This window comes from Fukomys damarensis, unplaced genomic scaffold, assembly GCF_012274545.1.
Source record: "Fukomys damarensis isolate Sample0158 unplaced genomic scaffold, DMR_v1.0_HiC HiC_scaffold_4, whole genome shotgun sequence".
In the NCBI taxonomy this organism is placed as follows: Eukaryota; Metazoa; Chordata; class Mammalia; order Rodentia; family Bathyergidae; genus Fukomys; species Fukomys damarensis.
The window spans coordinates 67,772,491-67,780,623 of NW_022900916.1; the positions used below are offsets into that span (position 1 = coordinate 67,772,491).

At 42.2% G+C, this 8,133-nt stretch overlaps 1 long non-coding RNA gene across 1 annotated transcript in view; it reads right to left on the reverse strand.

Moving 5' to 3' along the window:
* Positions 1 to 6,263: 6,263 nt before the first annotated feature.
* Positions 6,264 to 8,133, reverse strand: part of LOC117284140 — a 12,832-nt gene continuing 10,962 nt past the window's right edge. Inside the window, exon 3 of the long non-coding RNA XR_004515239.1 lies at positions 6,264 to 6,297. This is a non-coding gene — a long non-coding RNA (uncharacterized LOC117284140). The remainder of the gene's footprint in view (positions 6,298 to 8,133) is intronic.

The window sequence follows — 8,133 nt, forward strand, 5'->3', positions numbered from 1 at the left end:
CCGCGCGGGGCACGCTGGGTAACGCGGCCGGCGGCGTCGCCGAGTCATCCTGGCCCGGCGACGCTTCTGGCTCCCCTAGCGGTCCTTCTCTCTCGTTTCATTGCCGCAAGCGTAGGGGCGGCCAATGTGAAGAACTAAAAGCAAACTTCGGAGAAACGATCAGTACCCCTTTTTTTTTTCACTCCCTTTACCAAAAAATAAAACGCAGCTTTTGGGAACACGGTAGCGGCGCGCTGGGATGACGCCACGGCTAGCGAAATTACTAGAAAGGGGCTCAGCCACTGAGCGCTTCCGACACGCCCGCGCCTGCGCGTTAGTGGTCAGGTCATCTCCGACCAGCGTCTCTTGGCTGGTGGGTGGTGTTCCGGCCCTGTTGGCCCTGGCTAGCTTCCCTCCCTTCTGTGTCCGGCTTATGCTTAGCGTTTGCGTAGTTGAAAGGCTTCAAATCTTTATTCTTACTACTCTATACGCGGGAGTTGGAAGGTGAATCAGTGGAGGAGAAAGGTGTTCCGCAGAACGAAAGAAAATGGAGTGAACGCTCTGTCCTCTCTGAGCAATCCCACAAGATCATTGCTCCTTGGCCGAACCGGTTTGGCCAGATCACGCAGCCTCTACTGATCGTGGGCTCTGCTGACAGCCCTGAGCGAGTCCCCACCCCACCCCCGCCCCTGCCATCTCTGTGACTGTCTTCCGAAATGTGAGCAAGAGAGGTGCTCAAGGAGCACCCGCACAGTAGGACAAGGCAATGTAGGTGAGGCGACCGTTTCTATATTCCTCTGTCAAAGTAAGTTACTGCGCCACCTCAGACTTCGGGTGATATCAAGGATAGTTGTTCAAACTATAGATAATACAGTTTATATATATAGTGTAATATAGATATAAATAAACGGGAAATTGTCTTCTGAACTGTACATTTGAAGTGACGTCATTTGTTTTTTCAAGATGAATTGTAAGGAATATACAACCGAGTACATTAGTTTCAGCACAAATGTAAACCCTGACAGCCATCTGCGACCCAAATAGGCAAAGAAATTCAACCCTGTTGCAAGATTAAATACTGTTGCATAAACATTATCTAGCAGAGCTGTGGAATCTGTGTCAAAGTTCTGAAGGTATAAATTGCAATATGGCCATCATAGGATAATCACTTTAAATTTCTGCCTGCATTGTTCAGTAACATGAAGAAAACATGAGGACCTCTGCTGAAAGATAACTATTTGGTTATATCTACATGTAATCATTTCTCCAGGTAGAAAATGCTACCATTGGACAAGCAGTCGTCTGGAATTTATTCCATATATGTAAATAAAATATCTTCCCAACTTCATCAGTGTAGCCTGGTTTCTTGGCATGCTTTATAGGCCCTGAATGCTTTGCCTAAGCTATTTTCCTTGCCTAAAATGACTTTCCCCTTTGCCTTCACCTACTTATCTTTCACTTTTCCTATATCGCTTTCTTAAGGAAGACTTCACTTCCCAGGTATCTCTGCTCCAGTAAATATTATGTATCTCTAACCAAGTACTTAAGAAATTAGTTTGTAATTACATGTCTGCATTAATTTCTAAAAAGTGAGATATATATAAATATATATATATACATATATATATATATATTACATAATTTGTAATTATGTTAGGAGATAGAGTTAATCATTATGGCACTGTAGACATAACCCTACCCTAAAAGAGACCATTGCAGGTAAGGGACCATGATCTAGATCAGGAAGCTACATATTTTCTGGGATGGGTAGGCAGTAAATACTCTAGGTTCGGTGGGCCACAAGGCCTCTGTCTAAAATACTCAATTCTGCCTTGTATCACAAAGCAAACAGGCAGTATTGTACATACCTGAAGAAACTTGGCTATTGTTACTAAAAACTTACAAAATTTACCCCTAGACTAGATGCCCATTTCAAGGAATTTTATCTGAATGGTTTTTGTTTATGAAATGATTTGCAAAAAATTTCAAAAGCATATTTTATCCAATCTATACCCTTCCTCTTTACAGATGCACTCTATGTTTATTGCCACTTCTAGAAGCACTTGCATGTTATACAGTACTTATCTCATCTCTCTGCACTCTCTACTTTTTACCCCTGCAATCTCTTTTTAATACCTTCCTTGAGTACTCAAGTCTGCAGAATCATTTTTTTCTCTGACCTCTGCCATCATTATTTACACAATTCACTTGACAATTCGTCACTGTTCACATAGCTTATCTTAAACTCTTTAGCCTTTGACCAAACAGGTCTAGTTCATATCCTTATTAACTCTGACCTAGTTACAATAACCACCTACAGCCACATGCCTGTAATCCCACCTCTCTGGAGGCTGAAGCAGGAGGATCACTGTGAGTTCAAGACCAGCCTGAACTACACAGTTCAACCCTGTCATTTAAAAAACAACAACAACAACACAGATTCCTCTGCTTCTAAATCTCCATCTTCAAATCTGTTTTCTAATGGTGCCATGCTGTCCTTCTTAACTAAATTTTGCAGCTTGGTATTTTTGACCCTCTACTTTTGTCATATCCTGAACCAAACTAATCAATGAAACTCATAAGCATGTCCTGTACTTTCTTGGCTAATACTTTCTTGTACTTTTTGAAGGCTTGCCTCAAGCCTCCAACACATTTACTCCAAGTAGAAATTCTTTCCTCTAATTTTGGGCCATTTTACCTATCCTGCAAGACTCAATTATAATGTGACTTTCTCTAACAGTTATTTTTTTCTGATGACTTGTTTAAAAAAAACAAATATTCTCTTAAATCCTCTATTCCCATATAGCTTTATTACATATGTGAAGTCACATAGCATTCTGTCTTGCGTTATACTTACTTGCATGCATATTTCCTTTATTAAATAAGGTCTTAAGAAACAGAATAAGTCTTAATCATCATTTTATACCACACAGTATCCAGTTTAATTTTTGCCTTTCTGAGCAGGCTTCTTAACTCATACAGAAGTAAGTGAATTCTTGCCTGGATTTGCTAAGTGAGCAGACTGTTATAAAGCAGTGCCACCTTTGGGTTTCCTCTTCTGTGTGTGCCCACCTAGTCTATTTCTCCACCATGCAGTAGATCTTGGTGCCCTACTTTTGGACTTCCCAGCCTCCAGAACCATGAGCTACAATTATTTTTCCTTTATAAATTACCCAGTCACATATTTTGCTACAGCAACAGAAAACAGACTATGACAGTGCTGTACTATGTCACATATAGAAGCATAGACACAGCCAGCAGCAGCACAAGGTGCAGGGGTGTAGCCTGCCTCTCTGAAAAACACAGCTGGGATTCTTAGATCCAGTTTTACTTTTTAAAAAATAAGGGTTCGTGAGAAGTTGCAGAAATGATACTGTAGAGAATCCTGAGTACCCTTCACCCAACTTCCCCTGATGCTGACATCTTAAACTATCGTTGCAGAACATCTAAACCAGGAAAATGACGTTAATTAGACTATACGTTAATTAGGTTGTTTTCAGTTTTCACTATATTTTTAACCTACATTCATTTTGCACACGTGTGAAGGTCTTTGCAGTTTAATTCCATGTATACACTCACATACCCACCATCGCAGCAAACACTTTTACTGGACTGTTGTTTTTGGAATGTGTTTCCTGGCCTTAGGAAGTTATCTTTGTGACGAATGCCATTATGTTGTGTGCATGAAGCAAATAGGCCATGTGGAAATTTTAGGTGCTCTCCAAGAACAGAAAGAAATAGTTTACAAATTTTCAAGATCTATTATATGAAGCAAATCATCTAGGAATTCCAGAAGACAATAATGGTTTTGGAATTAAAAAATAATAATGCTGCAGGATGTTGTGAAGTTTTGTAACACCCAAGAAAGCAATCTGTTGAGGTATTTTACATGGGACACAGAGATTTTTTTCCTAAGTATTATCTTCCCATCTTTTCATTTCATTGAAACCATTCTAAAGATCTTGGATACTAAATGAATCAAAGGTGAAGGCAGAATAAAGATGAGGCTTGGATTATTCCGTAATCCAGTGATGGCGAAACCTTTAGAGCTTTTAGTGATAACAAACAGCCCGCTGCAGTGTGTGTACCATAAGGGTGCCTCCTCTGCTATAATCCTTCAGGAATTGTGGAGAATCTGAGGCTATTTTTCTCAACTTACAAACTATTTTAGTTACTTTTCTCATTGCGGAGACAAAATACCCAACACTCAAAATTAAAGGAGGAAATGTTTATCTTGGCTCACAGTTTGTAGAGATCTCAGTTCATAGTTGGCTGGCTCCAAGGCAGGGTGGCGTGACAAAGGGAAAGACACAGAGGAGGAGCGGTGCATGGCAGGCAGAGGCAGCAAAGTCACAGAGCAGCAGCAAATAAGCAGCCAGTGAGAGAGCAGCCCTCTTCTTCCTCGAAGTCGTGTGCTAGCCATTGTGCCACAGAGCCACATAGCTGCCATCTTTCTGTCCCTTATATTCTAACCAGACTACTCTGAAAAGTCCAACTCTAAAGAGCCCCTCTGAGATTTAAGGCAAACTCTTAGCTGCGAACTCCTGTACAGATGAAAAGAAAGTTAAATGATTCACACAAGATAAAAATTCCCGTTCAAATAGGGAAATAGAAAGGAATGGGATCAAAGCAAGTTCACAATCCAGCAGGGCAAACGTTAAGTCCTATAGTTCTACGTCCAGCATCTGAGGCCGTGCGGCAAGATGAGAACTCCAAAGGGCTTGGTCGCCCTGCCCCTACGGTACTCTATGTGGTTGTAGCTCACAGCTGTTCTCCTGGGCCGGCTCTGCCCACTCCCTCCTTGCAGTGTTCCTCAGATGTTCCACATGCTTGGCTTCTCCTACCTTCTGGGGTCTCCACTGCACCTCTGCCTTCTCACACTGCCCTCTCAGGGTCACACGGCCTGGCCTCCCAGGTCTTCTGAAATCTGGGTGGAAGCCTTCCTGACCCCACAACTCTTGCATTCTGCCTGCATCTAAAACCAATATCATGTGGATGCTGCCAAGATCTGCTGCCAGCTGGAGTGGTAGCCAGGCTTCCTCCTATTTTGGCTGCAGGAGCTGAGTGACTAGATTACTGAACGCAATCCTGAGGAAAAAATTCCCTAGGCCACTGCCATTCTGGAACATGGTGTTCTGTGGATTTCTTCTCAAAGCAAAGTCTTTCATCTTCACAATTTGGAGGCTGCAAAGGCTGGAGTCCTGCTGGTTCTTGTGACATCCTCAGGCCATCTTTCCTGTTCTCCTGTTCCTTCTTAACAATCAAGTTCTCCTCTGTTCCATCTTTGCAGTCCACAACTTTACTGGAGGAGGTTCCTTTCTGGCTAACCTCAAAATGTTTTAAATCATTTCGCTGAGCAATCTTTGCTTTTGATTCACAATATAAATCTGGCTAAAGCCCCCACAGTAGCCACGCCACCACCTCATTAAACTGACTTGAAATTTGTTCTGCAAGATTTATTAGTCGGCTACCCTTAATCTCAATCTCAGACAAAGTCTCTAGACATGAGCAAAATGCAGACAAACTTTCTGCCAAGGCATAACACACATGATCTGGAATCCAACTAAAGTGTGATCACTGTGCGGGATTCCTGGACAGATTGCCAGATGGAGTAGGAGCAAAAAGCAGCTCAGCAAAAGGATTCAAATCACCTCCAGAGCGCTGAACAGAAGTTTACTTTCCTTTTTATACCTCGGTGCTTCTATCGGAAGGGAAAAGCCATGGAAGCTGTGGAAACAGCCAGACACAAGCAGAAGAGCAGTGAAGTAGGAGCAAGGTGGTTTGGCAGGGCTTTCAGAGATTGTCGTGCTCTAGTGAGTTTGCATTACAGCTGTGGTCATAGTTACAATATATCTTCCACAGTGGAGAGAGTTTCAGTTTCCTCTTCACAACAACCAGTGCAGTCCTTCTTCCCAGCAGAAACCTCCTGAGCCTGGTCTTTATTCGGTAGTATTTCTAGGAGCAGTGTGGTCTCCTGAGCTGACTCTATAGCTTAAGAAATTACAGAGCAGCTACTTCAGCTGGTATCTCCAAACCTTCCCAAACCCTTCCAACAAGCCAGTTTCAAAGGTCCTTTAATCTACATGGTCAGGTGCAGTCACAACAATGACCCCGTTCTTAGTACCAAAATCTGTCTTGGTTACTTTTCTCATTGCTGAGGCAAAATACCTAACACTCAAAGTTAAAGGAGGAACAGTTTATTTTGGCTTACAATTTGTAGAAGTTTCACTTCATAGTTTTCTGGCTCCAAGGCAGGGTAGCATGGCAGAGGGGACTCACAGAGGAGAAGTAGTTCATGGTGGGCAAAAGGCAGCAAAGCTGCAAAGTAGTGAATAAGCAGCCAATGAGATAGCAGCCCTCTTTCTGTCCCTTATATTCTATTCAGGCTGCTCACCCTTAGGCTACCCTTAGGGTGGGTAGCACTCACACCCAAAGTGGGCCACCTTTATCCTAGCATTGCACAATAAATCAATCCCAACATCACATCTTTAATTCCATCATCACACACTACATCAAGCCCCCACTGAAAATCTCTACCTATGACCACATGAGGCTTGGGGGTGGGGCATCTAGATACAAGCCATAACAAAAACTAAGGTTTTATGAATGCTAGCAGAAGATGAAAGACACTTAGGTTAGAAACCTAGAACTTTGAATTCATAGCAATATCTGTATCTGATGTATAAGTATTTTCTTATATAGTATTTTCTTTACGGCATAGGGTGATATAAAGTGGACCAGGTGACACATTTACTGAGTGCCTACAGGAGAGGAAATTCAATCAAGGGGGACCCAAATCATTTATAAGAGGTACTAAGGTGCCTTCTTTACTCTATAAGGACATAATATTCTAAGGCCATTCAGTATATACTTCAAAAATAGCCCAGAACAGGGCCGGAGATTTAGCTCAGTGGTTCTGCCACCTGCCTTGCAAGGACAAGGACCCAAGTTCAATCCCCAGTACAAAAAAAAAAATTAAAAATTAAAAAAAATCCCAGAACAAAGTGATGTATTAGTTTCTATAATAAGGTACCATGAATGTAGTGGCTTGAGACATGTGGATTTATTAGTTTACAATTCTGAAGATCAGAAGTTTAAAATAGACCTTAAAGGACGAAAATCAAAGTCCATGCACTTTCTGGAAAGTTTAGGGGAGAATTTGTTCCTTGCCTTTTCCAGAATCCAGAAGTCGCCATATTCCTTGCCCTGCAACTACATCGTTGCAACCTCTACTTCCATTATTATTTTTCTTCTGACCTTCTGCCTGCCTCTTTCCTTTATAAGGACTCTGATAATGTTGGGCCCACACAGCTAATCCAAGACCATCTCCACATCTCAAGGTACTCAATTACATCTGCAGAGTCCTTTTCACATGCACCATAATATATTCAAGGGTTCTGTGGTTTTGAATGTTTAGATCTTTGGGGAGCTATTTTATTCCCATTGCAAGCAGTCAGTGCCTTAGGCACAATCATGAAAAACCCCTATGGAGTTATTCTTCAGTAATATCTACACTTTCTTAACTACTAACAAGATTTCCCATAAGCATGATACTCTACTGATCATTCTGATTAATCGCCAGAGGCTGGGACCAAATTTATTCATTTTGTTTCACACAGCACTGATAAGGCTACGACCACACAACCAGTGGTAGAATAAGGCCAACCTGCAAGGTTGATAACTGTGCTGCCCCACTGACTGAGCAAATCTGGTGAGGGTCTGTTTGGCTGCTTCCAAGTGACTGTTTCTGTACTGACTTGTCCACTTGGTTCAGAGCACCACTCAAGCCCATCAGGATGAGTTTGCATTTGCACATACTGTGCCATGGCCGGCAAGGAGGAAATATGGGGCAGCTATATCAGTCCTAACAAGCCTGAGCGCTAAGGTGGGACCGACTTCAATGCCTTTCAGGACCAATGTGATGTCAGTAATCACTACAGCTGAAGCTAGGACAAATTTTGCTACACCTCTTCTAATAGAATGGCTCACATTTTAGGAATAACTGGCCACAAGATGTACACAAATAGTGAGTAAGTTATCACCTGAAAAATTCCACTAATTAATCCACAGAGGCCCTTTCATTCGTTCTTTCTTTTCCTTTTTCTTTCTTTCTCTCTCTTCTCTCTCTCCCTCCCCCTCCCTCCCTCCCTCTCT